This window comes from Panthera pardus, unplaced genomic scaffold (genome assembly GCF_024362965.1).
Source record: "Panthera pardus isolate Hobbes unplaced genomic scaffold, ASM2436296v1 HiC_scaffold_17, whole genome shotgun sequence".
In the NCBI taxonomy this organism is placed as follows: Eukaryota; Metazoa; Chordata; class Mammalia; order Carnivora; family Felidae; genus Panthera; species Panthera pardus.
In genome coordinates, this window is record NW_026526732.1 from 17,428,596 (window position 1) to 17,446,691 (window position 18,096).

The 18,096-nt window shown below is 37.4% G+C and overlaps 1 protein-coding gene and 1 long non-coding RNA gene across 4 annotated transcripts in view; one reads left to right on the top strand and one right to left on the bottom strand.

Annotated features, from left to right (window-relative positions):
- Window positions 1–18,096, bottom strand: part of TAB2 (TGF-beta activated kinase 1 (MAP3K7) binding protein 2) — a 90,863-nt gene that overhangs the window by 60,803 nt on the left and 11,964 nt on the right. Inside the window, exon 2 of one of the 3 annotated variants that reach the window (XM_019425018.2) lies at window positions 1,798–1,946. The exons of the other annotated variants lie outside the window; for them this stretch is intronic. The gene's annotated coding sequence lies outside the window, so the exon portion shown is untranslated. The remainder of the gene's footprint in view (window positions 1–1,797; window positions 1,947–18,096) is intronic. 3 annotated transcript variants of the gene reach the window in all.
- On the top strand, window positions 1,920–2,315 carry LOC109252495 (uncharacterized). The gene is made up of 2 exons (XR_008422852.1): window positions 1,920–2,007; window positions 2,172–2,315. It is a non-coding gene; the product is annotated as an uncharacterized LOC109252495 (long non-coding RNA).

Genomic DNA, 18,096 nt, shown 5'->3' on the forward strand with positions numbered 1-18,096 from the left:
GACATTCAAAAGTATGACACAGCTCCATCTTCTATCACATCCTGTACTCCACTGTTCTCTAGGCACACTGGGCTGCTCACAATTTCTAGAACATGTTATACACTTAAAAAAAATTTTTTTTTTTTTACTTCTTAAAGAAGTAAATAACATTTAAAATGTTTACTTATTTTTGAGAGAGTGCAAGTGGGGGAAAGGCAGAGAGAGGGGGACAGAGGATCTGAAGAGGGCTTTGTGCTGATGGCAGCAAGCCTGATGTGGGGCTCGAACTCACCAACTGTGAGATCATGACCTGAGCCGAAGTCGGAAGCTTAACCGACTGAGCCACTCAGGTGCCCCTATCTACTTCCATTTCCATAACTTAGATTTCTAAGATTTCTAGATTCTTGCCATTCTCTCCAAAGACTTTTATCTATCCCTCAAGGCTTAGTAGAAATGTTACCTTCCCCACAAAGTTGATTCTATCTGGTCCTTTCCCGTATACTGTTAGCACTCCTATTATAGTACTTCCTTTGGTATCACTTGTCTGTGAGCTCACCGAAAGCAAAGTTTATTCATTTGCACATCCCTTTGGGCCTAGTACAGTGTTTTACACAAAACTTGCATTCAGCAATGTAGAAAAATTTCACCATTACTAACAGCCTCCCAGTGATAACAAACAAGACTTGAAATTCAAATGCAATTCTCTCTTCAATTTCTCCCCCAATTCACCCATCGGCAGTAAAGATCCTGTAATAACTCTGATAGTAGCTCTCTTTCCGGTCCTAATACAACACTCAGTGAGAGTCAATCCTTTCAATACCAAACAAATCATGTGGGACATAATCAGGGACCCAATGCTGACTAGACTGGCTGACATATTCATTATACAATAACAGTGGAGGAGAGAATTTCTGAAGCAGAAGCTAGGATATTAGAATCATCCTTTAAAATCACAGTTGGGACATAAAATTTCTCGATCAATTCTTCTGAACTGAACTTTAAAAACAAAAGATAAGTATGGTTATCTGCCCATTCAGTAAATAAAATCACCTTTCATGGATTAATCCAGTTTCTAAATCTATACAAATTGGTAAAAGCAATAAATGCCCCTAAAAGCTAACTGACCTCAGCCCTCGAATCCTTCATAAGTAGTTTTCACTCCATTAAAATCTTAAGCACCAGGAAACGTGTTTTTGTTTTTGTTGTTATATTCCAGGACAATTTAATCTACTTATGACTTTCTTATTGGATTTATTTTGAATAATCAAGTATCATTACAGCAAATATTAGTTACACACTTACATTTAAAATTAAACTCTTTATGTAGAAGTACTATATAATACATTATTTGGTTCTGCTTCCAACTGCTGAAGAAAACACCGACTCTATGCGAAGGCACGCATTGCGTGGAATGGTTGAGAGAACTAGTTTCCCTTATTTAACTCCACGTACTACTCAGACTCTGTGTGAACCTCTTAAAGGAAGACAGTTTTGCTGTCGATAATGGTTACTTTTCATTGAAGACCAGAGTAGTTTTTGCACATTTACAGGGTCTAACTCAATAGTATTTCCAATTTATTTTTCCTAAGTTGTCTTTGCATTAGTTTGCTACTACTAGCAAACAAGTTAAATCAGAAATATTCAGGCAAAGTAAGTTAAAGTCAAGAGTAGCTGCATGTTACCTAGATGTTAGGAATGTTACTATACTTGAAAGCAAGAAGACCACAGATTTTGAAAGTAAAGTTTTGGTTATTATAGATGTCACAGTAAGGCAGTTACACAGGCTAAGCTTGACTGGTGCCGTGGACTTTAGCATACCTGGAAATAGAAAAATTCAAATTGTAGCTGTTCTTGGTTGGCCCATTGCCATTTTTGCAGCTTACAAATTTTTAATTAAGTAACTGCAGTGAGCTCATCTCTACCGGATACTTCTTTTCCAGGGCAGGTCCAGGAACTGGGTCTGGAGCCTTGAAAGCAGAAGAGAAACTAGAGTAAACTAGAGGCAGGCGGAACGAGAAACGTGACCAGGTAACACTATGAGATCTAATGGCAGTGATGAAGTCCCCAGTGCGTCTCACAGAAGATATTCGGAGGTGGAAGAAGGATCTCTTAAGTTGTAAGTTCCCAGAAGATGCCATTTACATGAGTTAAGTCACTGTCTTTCTTTACCCAACTCTACTCTAGACTTCCAGTTCCAGCTACTGAAACAGTGGCCTTCGTGAGACCTGTGATCGCTTTGAGCAGCAGACTGTCCAACGTGGGACCACACACAATAGCCAAAAGAGAAAAACAGCAAATCCACTTTCACTGGTCAAATTAAAATTGTAAAGTCCTCATTTTCAGGTCATTTTGCTCTTCTTGCACTATCTTATTTCCAATTGTCTTCTAACTGCTCCCCTGATTTCCTACAATCAAGTCTCAGAGGTTTCTTCAGAAATACATCCAAGCAATGAACTGAATTTCAAGTTCCAATTTTTAAAAATACTTGGTAATTCTTAAAGTGGGAGGCAAAAAAACAGCTCATAAGATGTGGTTCTTAACCACACTGGAAATTCTCTTTTTCCATTACCAAAATAGGTTCAATCTTTTTGGTATAAATTTGTGGGGTCCATATTAACACACACACACACACACACACACACACACACACACACACACACACAACTACAGAGGTTACAGAAATGGTAGGATATTAAAAATGGTAGACTGTTGTATGAGAGCCTGGCAAGGATGTCCTTACACTTGGTGAGCTGGCACCCGAGGTAGCTTCTCTAAGAAACAAATGCCACAGCACTCAAAATGAATTGAATTCTCTGCTACTGTCAAATGATGGCAGATTGTGGGAACTGCTAACAAGACAAAATAATAATAATAATAATAATAATCATAATAATAAAGACAAGGATTCAAAGAACTAACTCCCTGCATTTCTAGTGACTAGCAACACAGCAAAGCAAAACAGAATCAAAATAGTTTTTAAGAAAAATGTAAATTTTCCATCTTTCACGATGGCATATTGTCAGTGAAAAAATTCTGGCAGAGACAGATCTAGGTTCAAATCTTGTGTCAGCATGGCCTTAGACTAAAACTCTCTGCAGAAGTTTCTTTTCTATCAAGTTGGATACCACACCTCGCTTTACTAGACTGTCAAGAGAATTAGCTAAAGTACACAAGTGGCTAACAACCTAGCACACAGTAGATAATCAATTTTTCTGCATTACTACAGAGTGAAACACATTTTTTTATTCTAAACATACAGATCTACCTAAGTTTTCATTTTCATATATACTAAAACAACAGTGTGTAACAAGCTTTAGGTTTAAATAACTCAACTATATCACATCCTAAGAGACACAACTGATTTATCAACATTGATTTCAGAACTACAAAGGAAATGTGTCAGAGAGCTCAATTCTGAGAGCTGATAATGAATACAAATATAACAATTTACATTTAGAACATAAAGGGAATCAGTGGTAAGCAAGATAAACAATGTAATTCTTCTCCCTCCAAATAAAATAGAAAGTACCTTTGTCAACACATCTCTTGTTAAAAAGTTACAGATCTGGAGTAGTGTACTTTAAAAAGCAAAAAGAATCCACGCATGATATAACTTGGTTTTTAAGTCAGGAAATGCTTTAAGGGCAAAGAAAAGCCTTACATTTGGGCAATAATTTTCCTCTTACTGATAGAACAGCGGGTTCCATACAAAATTACTATTTACCAAATATGGTTCAAAGATCAGATTACACCTTTCCTAGCATTACCAAGTAATACAGCAAGTATCAAAAGTAACAAAGAATTAAAAAAAAAAACAAAAACCCTTAGTCATTCTATTCACTGCTACAACTTTATTTCAAAATATTTTTTAAAAGTTAACATGGAAAGTGTCTATTCAAAACCCACTTCAATTTACTTAGAGATGATAAAATTAAATTGCCTGTGTATTCCCTAGAAGGAAAATAAACAAACAAACAAACAAAAAAAGCAAAGAAAGTATTTAGGGGTGCCTGGGTGGCTCAGTAGGTTAAGTGTGGGACTTTTCTGCTCAGGTCATGATCTCAGTTTGTGAGTTCGAGACCTGTGTCGGGCTCTGTGCTGACAGCGCAGGGCCTGGAGCCTGCTTCAGATTCTGTGTCTCCCTCTCTCTCTGCCCCTCCCCCACTTGTGCTCTATCTCTCTCAAAAATAAATAAACATTAAAAAAAAATAATTAAAAAAAGTATTTAAGAATGAGGATTCCTGGGGTACCTGGGTGGCTCAGTTGGTTAAGCATCTGACTCTGGATTTCGGCTTAGGCCATGACCTCAGTTTGTGACCTGGAGCCTAGCATCAGGCTTCTCACTGACAGTGTGGAGCCTGCTTGGGATTCTCACTCTCTCCCTCTCTCTGCCCCTCCCCAACTCACACGCACGCTCTCTCTCTCACTCTCTCTCTTGAACGCTCTCTACGTAAACTTTAGGAAAAAAAAAAGAATGAGGATTCCCATTCATTAACCCATACAGATGGGCTTTCAGTTTAAAGTCCACCAAGAAAAATATGTATTTTTTAATGTTTATTTTTTTTAAGGAGAGAGAGACAGAGCATGAGCGGGGGAGGAGCAGAGAGAGAGGGAGACACAGAATCTGAAGCAGGCTCCAGGCTCTGAGCCATCAGCACAGAGCCCGACGCGGGGCTCCAACTCACACACTGTGAGATCATGACCTGAGCCCAAGTCGGACGCTTAATCGACTGAGCCACCCAGGCGCCCCTGGAAAAATACTTAAACAGTTAGTTTTCATGTTTGGTATTTTATTACTAGCTATTATAATGAAACCTCATGATTCATAGTAATGTGTAGGTTGATTCTTTTTTTGTCTTTTCCAGATATACAAGATCATCTACAAATAATAAATCTGTCTCCTCCCTTTCAACAATTATTTTGTATTTTGGTCTAATTTTTGCATTGTATTCCAAAGACAATGTTATAGAATAGTAACACTGGCCAGATCTTCCTTGCTTCATGACTTTAAAAAAGGAATTTAGTATTTCACTAAACACTAAAATAGAAATTCTAGTATTTCATGTCTAATAACAAAATGCAGTCTTGTGGTTGGAGGTATGTAAAATTTTAAATATATTCATTTATCCTGGTTTCACTAAGGATTATTAGAAATAAATGTTGATTTCCCCCTTTTTGGAATCCTTCAAGATACTCATAATCCCCTCTCACCCACTAAACGTGAATGAATTTATCATTACATTTCTAGAGTGAATTCTACTTGGTTACGCTTTATTCTGTTAATGTAATGGTAGTTTCCATTTGGTAGTTTTATTAAGCATTTTTTGCACCAACTTTTGGGAGATTGGTGTGTATTCTTCTTTTATGTTCATATTTTATTATCATGTTATGCTGGCTCTGTACAAAGGACTGGGAAGCTTACTTTTTTTTCTCTACGCTCTGAAATGGTTATCTGGGGCTTAGCGTTCTTCCTTCAACCTATGAACATGTTTGAGTCTTAACCATCTTAAACATACATCCATGTATAAACTCGTGGATGTATTTCCTTACCTTAATTGGTATATATAATATACTGGTATATACAATATACCGGAAATACACAAAGTATTTCCTTACCAGTTAAGCCCTGTAACAAGTATGTCTTCACAAAGCTATTAATATGCTACTGTATTCAAGGCACTGAGGAAAGAGAATGAGCTACAGTTTCTGCCCCTTACATCCTCCTAAACAAGTGAGAAACACAAGCATACATACCAAAATCTGCATTAGCAATGTAAGGACTGAACACACTATGCTAGGCCCCCTGTGTCTTACCATTCATGCCTTTTGCCAAACTCCTCTACAGAGTAGTTATACTATGGCTTCAACTTTCTTTTAAACTGCCTCCAAGTTTCCTCCCTTGATAATAGTTTTATTCAAATCATCAAATACAATACCCTTTTCAGGATCGTCATCCACCATTTTGCAATAACTTAATTCCATAGTATATTTAAGTTTTCTTGAGTACTTTCTAATTCATCGTATCATTTGATCCTCATGAAAAACCAGTGAGGAAGCCTAGGTAGCTATTATTCTCATTTTGCAAGGTTTAGAAAATTGAGTAATTTACTAATCAAAACCTCAATTAGTGGCAGATTTAGGGCCAGAAATGTATCCGTGGCTTTCTAACTCCAGGCACAGGGTTCCTGCCTCTATGTTTTTGTTTTTTGTTTTTTAATTTGAGAGAGGGAGGGAGGGGGAGGGAGAGGGAGAGGGAGAGGGAGAGGGAGAGGGAGAGAGAGAGAGAGAGAGAGAAAGAGAGAATGGGGGAGAAGGGCAGAGGGAGAGAAAGAATCTTAAGCAGCCTCCACACTCAGCATGGAGGCTGACGTGGGGCTTGATCCCATGATACTGGGATCATGACCAGAGCCGAAATCAAGGGTCAGACACTCAACCCACTGAGCCACCCAGAGACCCCCTTTCCTCTATATTCTATTAAGTTGACTGACTGATTACTAATTTGAATGATTACTAATCACTCTTTTCTTGAAAATTTTTCTGCTCAATAGCGTACACATTCTTCATTTTTCTAGGATCGTTATTTCTGTGCTTCTGGTTTGTCAAAACCATGTGGTGCAGAGTTTTGACACTCGTCCTTGCACGTCTTCCTCAGGCACCTTTTCTGCACTGTTTCCAGCATAATCGAAGGAGAATCTCCTTTAAGGTGTAGTTCAGTCCTTCTCTTCTACTGGATGAAATCTAAACATTCACAGCCGTAGAGTCTGATACTGAAAGGACGCTTATATATACTCTAGTCTGATGTCCTTACTCAATTAAAAATGTCAAGTTTGTATTATACAAGTCAGTGGGAGAATCTGAATAAAGGTTTAAGACAAAATTTGCCTTCTTAAACTATACGTAAAGTAAATGCATATATGCATGTACAGTAGATACAGCTAAGTAATTAAATTTTAAGAGTAATTATTGGACCTTATTTCATTTTTGCTAAAGACTTGTCTGTCCTTATTTCTATTTCTATTAAAGACTTGTCTGCTCCTATTTCTAAGAGATGTTATTTATGTGACAATATTAATAGGAGTTCATTTATCAAAGTAGATTAAAAAAAATCACAGAATAGCAATAAAGTTGAAACCTACTCAATTCTACATATTCATGAATTATCCATACTCTGGATTTTTATGTTTAAAATTTGTCTAAATGTACAGAATTTGAAGTTGGTCAGTTTTTTTTTTTTTATAATATTTATTTACTTAACGAGAGAGCGAGAGCGCGCGCGAGCGTGAGTGGGGGAGGGAGGGAGAGAATCCCGCGCAGAGCCCAGCGCGGGGCTCGATCTCACGAATCGTGAGATGATGACCTGAACCGAAATCCAGAGTGGGACACTTAGCCAACTGAGCCACCCAGGCGCCCCTCACTCCAGATTTTTAAGGTGAACTGGGAATCAAAATCATACCGCTAGCTGTGCTAACGCTTCCCACCCACATGCAGTCAGGACCTGGACTACAAGGCAGAGAGGCAGGAGACTGCTTGCTGTAAAGCATTTAGAACAGTGCCGGCCTGCGGTAAGCATTCAAAGTGCGTCAGCCACCACGCTGCAGCTGCAACTGCCATTTCCGTACGCGTTCACATCATTACAAACATGGCCACGTTAATGGCTCAGCCACACAAAGAATCCCGTCATGGTAGAAGTACCTTACTCTACTCCTTTTCGGTCTGTTTTCCAGGTTTTGTCCCAGTTGAGCAGGGCCACAATTTTAATGCTCCAGGAACAACACCTTTCAACCACTCTCAAACCCGAAGTACTTTAATGTCTCAACATCAGAGACTGTGAGTTCTGAAAATTAAGAGCTTATTTTATTTGATTTTTAATTTTTTTAAATATAATTTATTGTCAAGTTAGCTAATACAATGTATACAGTGTGTTAAGAGCTTATTTTAAAAGGAAACTGTACATTCCACTTGTAAACTTTCAAGCTCATTCTACCAATATGGAACACTTGAAAAATAAAAGGGAAGTAAGCTTAAATTTAAAATCCTGCCCAAACTTGCTTCCCTCCTCAGCTTCCCATTTTTATCACAAGTAGTAATTCTCTTTTTAGCCTGAAAACTGAAGTCACCTAAACGCTTCTCTTGCCTTTCTTTACCTCTCTTTCAAATTTCATCCATTTCATAATCAATATTCCTCAAAACACAACTCCTAAGACTCTCTTCACTGGATGTTATAATCAATACAGTTTACAATTACTTCCATAGTTCTGAAATCTAAAAGTACTTAAAAGACATTTTCCCATGACTCTTCATGTCGAAACTCCTCTGCACAGGGTGCCTGACTGGCTCAGTCGGGAGAGCATGTGACTCTTGATGTCGGGGTTGTAAGTTCAAGCCCCACATTGGGTGTAGAGATTACATAAAAATAAATCTTAAGAAAAAAAAACCTCATCTGGTAGTGGCAAAAATTTGCTTTGAACTGACTTACTGACTTAAGGCTATTTATAGGCTTAGTTAGCCTACTGTGACTATTTCCATGCTTCACTGCAGAAATAATTAGGGTTTAATAACTGGGTGATGCCTCAGACCTTGTTGGGGGCATTACATAATATACAATATAAATGTCACGTTTCCTTTCTAAAATTCAAAGAATTTTGAATTCTAAAACACAAAGCTGGCCTCGGGTTACAGATAAAGCACTGTGAACCTGTAGAGTATTATTCCAGGAATCCTAATTTAGGCACTCTCTTCTTAACTTTCTGGTACTTTCCCCTACACCACTGCATGCATTTCGGCCACCATGATTACCACCAACCCCTTTAAAGTTCTTTCTTAATACCTCCTGGCAATGCCAATTCTAGCCCACCCCTACCTACCGCTACCCATACTATCCCAATCATCCAGCATCTAACTGACCAGACCCACAGCTTACCTCCCTGACACCAAAGTCTTCCCGCTTGACCCAGTGTAGTACAGCAGATTAAGAAATGCTCCTACCTAACCACTTTAAATATTTCATTCCTTTGCACAAAAACTTAAACTGGAACAGATACACGGTAAGAGGGTAAGGATAAAGAGTGTGGGATTATACAAGTTTTGGTTGCCTTGTAAACTTACGTTTATCTATAGTTGTAAAATAAAGAACTCCCTCTTTTTAAAACTTAATGAAAATTAAAAATTCTTCTAAGTTAACTTGTATTTATTCTGTAATTAAAAACAAAAGAAAAATTCATTAGGTTCCTCCTCTACTATTCACTTCAACTAAAACTCTTTGGTGGGGTTCTCAAGGCATTTTCTTGTTTGGTTTCACTAGATCTGGTGCCGTTGACCCCTTTGGCAGTCTGAAGAAAGCTACAAATATCCTCTCAGCATAGTTTGAAATGCATAAAATACAATACATAGGATTACAAAGAAAGCCAATTTCACTAAAGTGTAATTATTTTTTAAAATATGGATGGTTTTAAATGCATAAGTGATTACAAAGAAAACCAATTATATTGAAAGTTACCAAGTATTTTTTTAAAACCTGTATTGGTGATGCATATATATACAGATATAGATACATATAGATATAGATATATATGCTTCTTTATTAACACTCAACAAAATAAAATCTAGAAGTCTAATAACCATAATTTTTTATTAACCTATGTAAATTATATTCAGAGATATCAACAACTGTAAAGTAATATGAAAATCCTTGTGCTTTTACTATTAGTAATAAAGTCATAGGCACTGCTTTACTGCTTAGAATCACAGTACAGATCTTCCTTGAGTTATGATGGGGTTACGTGCCAACAAACCCACTATAAATTGAAAATACCGTTAGTCAAAAATGCACTGAATACACCTAACCCACCAACCATCACAGGTTAGTCCAGACTACCATGAATGTGCTCAGAACACTTACACCTCATTTGGGCAAAATCATCTAACACAAAGACTACTACATAATAAAGTGCTGACTAGCTCATGTAATCTATTGACTACTGTACTGAAAGTGACAAACAGAATGGCCGTGCGGGTGCAGAATGGTTGTAAGTATACCGGTCACTCACCCTCGTGATTGTGTGGCTGACTGGGGCAGCGGCTCCCTGACACTGCCCAGCATAGAGAGTCCAGCACTGGGAATCGCTAGCCAAGGAAAAGATCTAAATTCAAACTCTGAAGTGAGATTTCTATTCAATGTGTGTGTATCTCTTTTTCAGAAAGTTGAAAAATCATTAAGTTGAACCACTGTAAATACGGGACTGTCAGAAGAAACTGCTAAATTGCAGGTACAGGTTTCTGTTAGTGAAAACATAAAGATGTGGAGTTTTTTTCTCATCTAAGTGCAGGGATCCCTCTAAATTCTATCCTCAGACCTCTTCGGTTTCACGGAACCTAGAGTAAAACTCTACTAAATCCACCTACCTTTATTTCCCACTCGTCCTCACACCCGTAGGAATCCAGTCGGGCTTGTCTGAACATGTTTAACCCAGTTTTCCTTCCTGATTACGCTACTGCCTTGGCTTAGAATGTCATTTCTCCATCTCGATGCTTATCAAACTCTGACTTACTCTCCAAAACCAATTCGTTTCATCTCCTTCTTGAATTCTTTTGCTACTGCTTCAACCCACATGGATCTCTCTATTCTGAGAACTCCCACTGTACCTGTAGGTCAGTGCTTCATGATCTAACAATTAATCAGTCTTCTAGTTTCATTTGTGTGTCTCTTCATCTAGGTTATAAGATCCCTGGGGACATGGGCTATATCCTTGTAAATAAGACACTGCTTACATATAATATAGACAAACAGAATGTAATCGGTAAGGAAACTTCTCATTAAATGAAGTATTAGAAAATCATTTGACAACTTTAAGTATATAAGAAGATACATCATGAAGGCGAAAAATTCCACGAAGCAACTAAAAGACAATATAAATTAAATAGTTCGCCTCAGTCAGAACCTAGATACTCCTATTATATTAAAAACTTAGAAGCTTATTTACTAGGTAGTACTGAATCCCAAGTAATAAATCAGGAAAGCAGTGCTAATGTAGACATAAAACAATGATTTATTCCATGAATATTTGCTAATAAGCACCTACTGCATGCCAGACACTATTCCAGATCCCATGGATTCAATGGTAAAAAAACAAAATATCTCACACAGGAATTTACTGTTAGAGCTTGGACTAGAACCTAGGGTTTCTGACTCTTCATTCCGAAGCTCTGGGAACAAGAAGCCATTTCTATCTTCCAGAACAGGTTAAGTGTGGAGCAAGGGGAATGTTCCCTATTTCAGAAGGGAGTACATCATATAAAAACATTATAAAGAAACATACTTGTAGCTACTAAATACATGTATACATACACACACACACACACACAAGTAAAACCTACATAGTGTATATATATTGTAAAAATCTCTATACACAAAATCTATAAAAAAAACATTTTGGGATAAATTTCAATTATCTTATGTAGCATATTTATAACCAATGAAACTAGATGAAGTGTTACACTACTCATTGATTAATGTTTTAATCACAAACACCTTACATAAAGTTTTGTTTTTTCTTCAAAGAGCTCTACCAAGTTGCCTCATTTATTTCAAGAAATATAAAAACTTATGTATCAATATCCCAGAGATGGGGTGGGGTGAGGTGGTAGGAGCGATGGTGGTAAATATTATTCTAAGTAATCTTTCTCATTGGAAGAAGAGGAGGATAATGGGAATGTGGGTAGGAAACAAAGATGGTTTCCATACAACACAATTTCTACTGCTGATTATAACCAAATAGAAATGACTTTTCCTAAAGGGAAGTTCTTAGACCAACAGCACTGGAATTCAGAGTGAATGAGGGGGAAGACTGGGGGGTGGCGGGGCAGGGAAACTGGAACAAGTAAAACTAAATAGCCTGACGATGCTATGCTAGGAACCCAAGTTCTCTGTCTAAAACTTATCTGTCTCCCACGCAGTAATTGCCTCTCCAAGACAGGCAATAGGTTTTCTAGAATTACACAGTACTGAGTTTTAGGAGAAGGTAGTGACAATGACCCAGGGAATTACAGAAAAGGTGCTAAGCAGGAAAAGAGGAGACTTAAAGACCAAGAATTTACAACAAAAGAGTCAAAGTTAGATACAACTCAGAAAAGAGTGGGGTCAAGAAAGCCAAATGAAAAGAAGCATAACGATAATTATTATAAAGTTTTAAGTTTATTATTTTGGTAATAATTTTATAGCTATGTTATAATTGAAAAAGTTTTCTATAAACCTCTAACACTTATTAAGCATTTATCACATCAACAATTTCAGAGAAAGATTCTTCCTATAAACTTTATTAATTTGTTATGGACTAATGGGACATATATGTACATGTAGATACATACATACGTACATATATATATACACATACATGTACAAACACACTATGGATTTAGAGATAAAATACCATGGTTGCAAAAATAACTGTTCTCAGGGCGCTTAAATCTGCATTGGAACAGTAAAGGCTCAGGGTATATTTGTCTTGTAAAGCTCAAAGGAACAAGAGTATATGAAAATGCTTTTAAAAGTATAATTATTACTGAAGAGAAACGTGGCCTATAATTGTACCATCTACTTGGAAATGGGGAGAAGGACTAGGTAATAAGCGTGCACATGAAAATCCTATGAGGCATGTAACTAACTGTGGGCTAAACTCTAAGCTCAGCTTCCTATCTGTAAAGCGTATGCCATTCAATACAAGTCTGGGCCAAAGTTGAGATGATTTTGCATAAATCCATTACCACTAGGACAAAAAGAACAGATAACAAAAGGCAAAATGTGTGTCTCACTGACTTTGGGTTAGTAATGTTGCTATGCGCATTCTGTCGGAGTATAATGTTCATTGAAAGCATCAACTGAAAATGTAGTACTCGGAAGAGACATATGACCATAACCCACACTCTGGAATCTCAAAAACTCATTTGCTTTCAAAAGCAAGGTTATTAGCTTTAAACTTTAGTAGTAGGTGTTCATGCATTCATTCACAAATACGTACAGAGAGCTTAAGTGCCAAGGCATTGTACTAATGCTGTAAAACCTGACATTTAGTGGGAGAAACTGAAAAGTAAACAGAATATTGTAACACAATTTGGTAAATTGCACAACAGAGGAACTAAAAGTGCTAGAGACACATAAATTTCTTTATCAGTACGAAAATATTATATTAGAGGGGCGCCTGGGTGGCTCAGTAGGTTGAGTGACCAACTTTGGCTCAGGTCATGATGTTGCTGTTCGTGAGTTTGAGCCCCGCCATCGGGCTCTGTGCTGACACCTTGGAGCCTGGAGCCTGCTTCAGATTTTGTGTCTCCCTCTCTCTCTCTCTGCCCCTCCCCTGCTAGCACTCTGTCTCTCTCTCCCTCTAAAGTAAATAAATATTTAAAAAACATTTTTAAGTATAAAAAAAGAAAATATTATTAGAGTTAATCAGTTATAACAAAAAAGATTGTGGCATTTAAAAAATATTTTCTGAAACACTTTTATATGAAGTAAACATATCTGAATGGAACTCAGATCTGTCTTTTCACCAATTCTGTAAATTGAGGCTCACCCTCTCCCTTTACCGATTTAATTTTGGACCTAAGTCAGAAATCGAAGTCTTTTCCTTGCTAGCTATTTTGCACTTCTGTTTTTAATTTTTGTTTTTGATTTGTCTCCCTGGCTGTCCTGTTTTACCTACAAAAGAAATCCTGCCACAGAAAGCCTATCAGGAATCTAAGTAGTGTCAAACCCTGTTCACAATACACACAGAAATACTTCCTTTTATAAAGGTTTAGGACAAACCTCTGAAAATAAGTAAGACACACTACTATTACAGTCATCTGCCTATCAAAAAGCATGGCTAAATACAGTATTATAGGGAATATATATCCCCCCCCCCCCCATCACATAATTTCTGGTGCACGTCACGTAATGTCAGATACACAGCAGTCTGGTGATAAACAGAACAATCCAAATTTAAACAAAGTTCTTCACGTGGTAAGAGAATACGGCATTTTGCTAACAGATAGATAAACTTAGATAACAGTCCAGTAAAAAGGTGGTAGGTATAGTTTTTAATAAATATTACTATAATTTCTCATATGTCAACTCCATTGATAATTCTCAAATTTCTAGTCTGAATCTCTTGCTAGAATTCTATTTTGTATACCCAATCACCTACTTGTTATCTCCAGTTACAAGTCTAATAGGCCTTTCAAAGTTAACATGTACAAAACAAACTCTTGATTGCCTAGCGCAAACTGGCTAGACATCACTGTCTTCTCCCACTCAGTAAACAGCAACTCCATACTTCCAATTGCTTGGGCCAAAAATCTTAGGAGTCACCCCTGACTTCTCTTTTATGCCTCAGATCCAATTCATCAGCAATTCCTGCCCACACAAGGTTTGAAACATGTCCAAAATCTGACCTCTTCTCACCCTTCCTAGTCCAAGTTACTATCCTCTTTCATTCGGATTACTGCAAAAATTTCCAATATGGTTTCCCTGCTTATATCTTGGCCCCGCTCCCATAGTTTATTCCACACAGCAGCCACAGTAAATCTTTAAAAAGGAAAGTTACCATTAGTTAACAGTTTAATGAAGAAAAACCATGACCTACTAATTGATGTAGAAAAAGCACTTGATAAAATTCAATACCTGGTCATAATAAAAATTCTTAAACTAGAAACAGAAAGGGGCTTTTTCTCAATCTGATAAACAGCATCTACACAAACTTTCAGCTAACATATACCAAATGGTGAAAGACTGAATGCATTACCCTTAAGATCAGGAGCAAGACAACCTTGTCTGATCTCACCACTCCTACTAAACATAATACTGGAAATACTAGCCAGAGCATCAAGGCAAGAAAAGCAAATAAAAGGCATACAGATTGGAAAGGAAGAAATAAAACTGTCTATATTCACAGACACATTAGAAAACCCAATGGAATCTGCAAAAAAAAAAAAAAAAAAAGACACCTAGAATATTTAGCTTACTGAGGTCAAAGGATACGGGGTCAACTAACAGAAATCAATCATACTGCTAAAAACTAACAATGAACAACTAGAAACCAAAATTAAAAACATAATGTTATTTATAATTGCTCCAAAAAATGTACCTAGGTAGAAGTCTAACAAAACATGGACAAGGTTTGAGTACTGGAAACTACATAATGCTGATGAAAGAAATCAAAGACTACCTAAATGTATGGAGAGAAATGCTGTGTTCATAGATTGAAAGACTCAAAATAAAAATGCAAATTTTCCTCAAATTAATCTACACATTTAATGGAGTTCCTAGCAAAATCCAGGATTTTTGCAGGATTTTTGTAAAATTTTATGAATTTTACATGGAAAGGAACTGGAACACCTACAAAAAATTCTGAAAAAAGGAGAATTAAACTGGAGGAACTTCGATACCTGATTTTAAGACATACTGTATATAGCTGCAGTAATCAAGATAGTTACTTGTGGAGAAACAGACACAAAGATCAATGGAACAGAATAGGGAATCCAGAAATAGACCCTCACAAGTACAACCAACTGATTTTTGACAAAGGTACAAAAGCAATTCAATGGAGGAAGGATAATTTTCAACAAAGGGTGTTGGAACAGACTGGTGAATATCCATAGACAAAAATGAATCTAAATCTAAACTTCATATCTTAAATAAAAATTAAGTCAAAATGGATCATAGATCTATATATTCAAGATGTAAAACTTCTAGAAAACTTTTAGAAGAAAATTTGGGATCTAAAGTTAAGCAATGAGTTCTTAGACTTGACAACAAAGGCACAATCCACAAAAGGAAAAAAAAAATGGATAAATTAGACTTCATTGAAATTATTTTTTTCTTGCTCTGCAAAGGCCCATTAAGAAGATAAAAAGATAAGCCACAGACCAGGAGAAAATATTTACAAATCACATACTTGACAAAGCATTTGTATCCAGAATATTTGAAGAACTCACTAGGGTAAAAAAGAAGAGAACAAAAAAATCCCATTGAAATATGAGCAAAAGACTTGAACAGATACTTTACCACAGAGGATATACAGAGAGCAAAGCACATGAAAATATGTTCAACATAATTAACCATTAAAGAGATGCAAATGGACGCTTTAATGAGATGTTACTCTAAACCTATTAGAATTTCTGAAATAAAAAAATACAGTACCAAATGCTGGTAAGGGTGTGGAGAAACTGATGTCTCATACATTGCTGGTAGGAATGTAAAATAGGGCAGCCACTCTGGAGAAGTGGCACCTTCTTAAAAAGGTAAACATAGGGGCGCCTGGGTGGCGCAGTCGGTTAAGCGTCCGACTTCAGCCAGGTCACGATCTCGCGGTCCGTGAGTTCGAGCCCTGCGTCAGGCTCTGGGCTGATGGCTCGGAGCCTGGAGCCTGTTTCCGACTCTGTGTCTCCCTCTCTCTCTGCCCCTCCCCCGTTCATGCTCTGTCTCTCTCTGTCCCAAAAATAAATAAAAAACGTTGGGAAAAAAAAAAAATTAAAAAAAAAAAATTAAAAAAAAAAAAAAGGTAAACATATATTTATCACACAACCCACCAAAAGCACTCCCGAGGACTGACCCCAGAGAAATAACAATGTATTTTCACACACATACAAACTGTACAGTTTTATTTTTATAAACTAGAAACTCATAAGTCTATCAGTCCATGGTTGAACAACTTGTGGTACATCCATACAATGGTACAGTTCTTTGGTGTTAAAATAGAATCAACTTAGATGGATCAAGGGCATAATGCTGAGTAAAAAAAAAAACCAAAAAAAAAACCAGTCTCAAAAGATAACATAATGGATGATTCCATTTACATAACCCTCTTGAAGCACTAAATTATAGCGATAAAGAACACGTGGTTGCCAGGGGTTAAGGTCGGGGGAAAGGTGTGACTATATAAGGGTAACACAAAGAGGTTTTTTTGTGGTGACAGAAGAGTCCCAGTTCTGTGTCCTGACTGTGATGGTTACACGAATCTTACATATGATAAATGATAGAGTCATATATATACAGCTGCAAACAAATAGACATGTTCTAAGAAGGGAGAAAAAAAGCACATAGATCATGCGTAAAAACTCTTTAGGGCTTCCTATCACATCCTGAATAAAATCTAAAGTCCTTCCTACAATCTAAAGACGCTATGAGGAATACATACTTGAATCTCATCTACCCTTCCCCTCGCTCTCAGCTCCAACTAGTGTGGCCTTCCTGCTCTTGGAATATGGCAAGCACTCCCCTCCCACCCCCCAAACGCCTCTGCACTTGCTATTGCCTCTGTTTGGACAGCTCTTTCCCTTTATCACTTCATCAGGTACCTACTCAAATGTCATTTAATTAGAGAATTCTTCTCTGCCTCCCCGCAATAAAGCAATGTCTTGCTTCTCTTTTCTCTCCATAGGAACCTTGAAAACAACAAAAAGAACTCAGATATATTCCTCACTTGTTACTGCCCTGGTATGTCTTACATTGGTAAATGGCAGGCACTACACTATATACCCAGGTACTCAAACCAGGCCATGTGTGATCATTATGACATTGTTTTACTTCACACTCAGTATTCGCTTCTCAAATTCATTTCCTACTCTGCTCTTTAATCCCTGACTTAATTCATTAATTCAGTTCCTTATCCAAATACATGGTTATAAGGCCTGCCCCTGCCTTCCAAGCCTAGCTCTTTTCTATTTTTTTAAATTGATTTTTGAGAGAGAGATCACTAGTGGGGGAGGTACACAAAGAGGGGGACAGAAGAGCCGAAGCGGGCTATGCACTGAGAGCAGCAAGCCCGATGCAGGGCTCGAACTCACGAACCTAGAGATCATGACCTGAGCCAAAGTTGGACGCTCAGCCAACTGAGCCACCCAGGTACCACGTCCTCCACCTTCCCAAGCCTGGCTCTTTTCTAAATATTCTCTACACTGCAGCCAGAAATACCTTTTTAAGGATGTTAATTTAAGCACTTGCCTTCCATCATTTATAGAATGAAGGCAAATCTACTTTACAGAGCAGGCAGTATCTTCATGTCCTGTCTTCTAATTTTCCACCTCACTTCCAGTAACCCCTCACTAGTGCCTACACACAGTGAAACTACTCATAGTTACTGAATA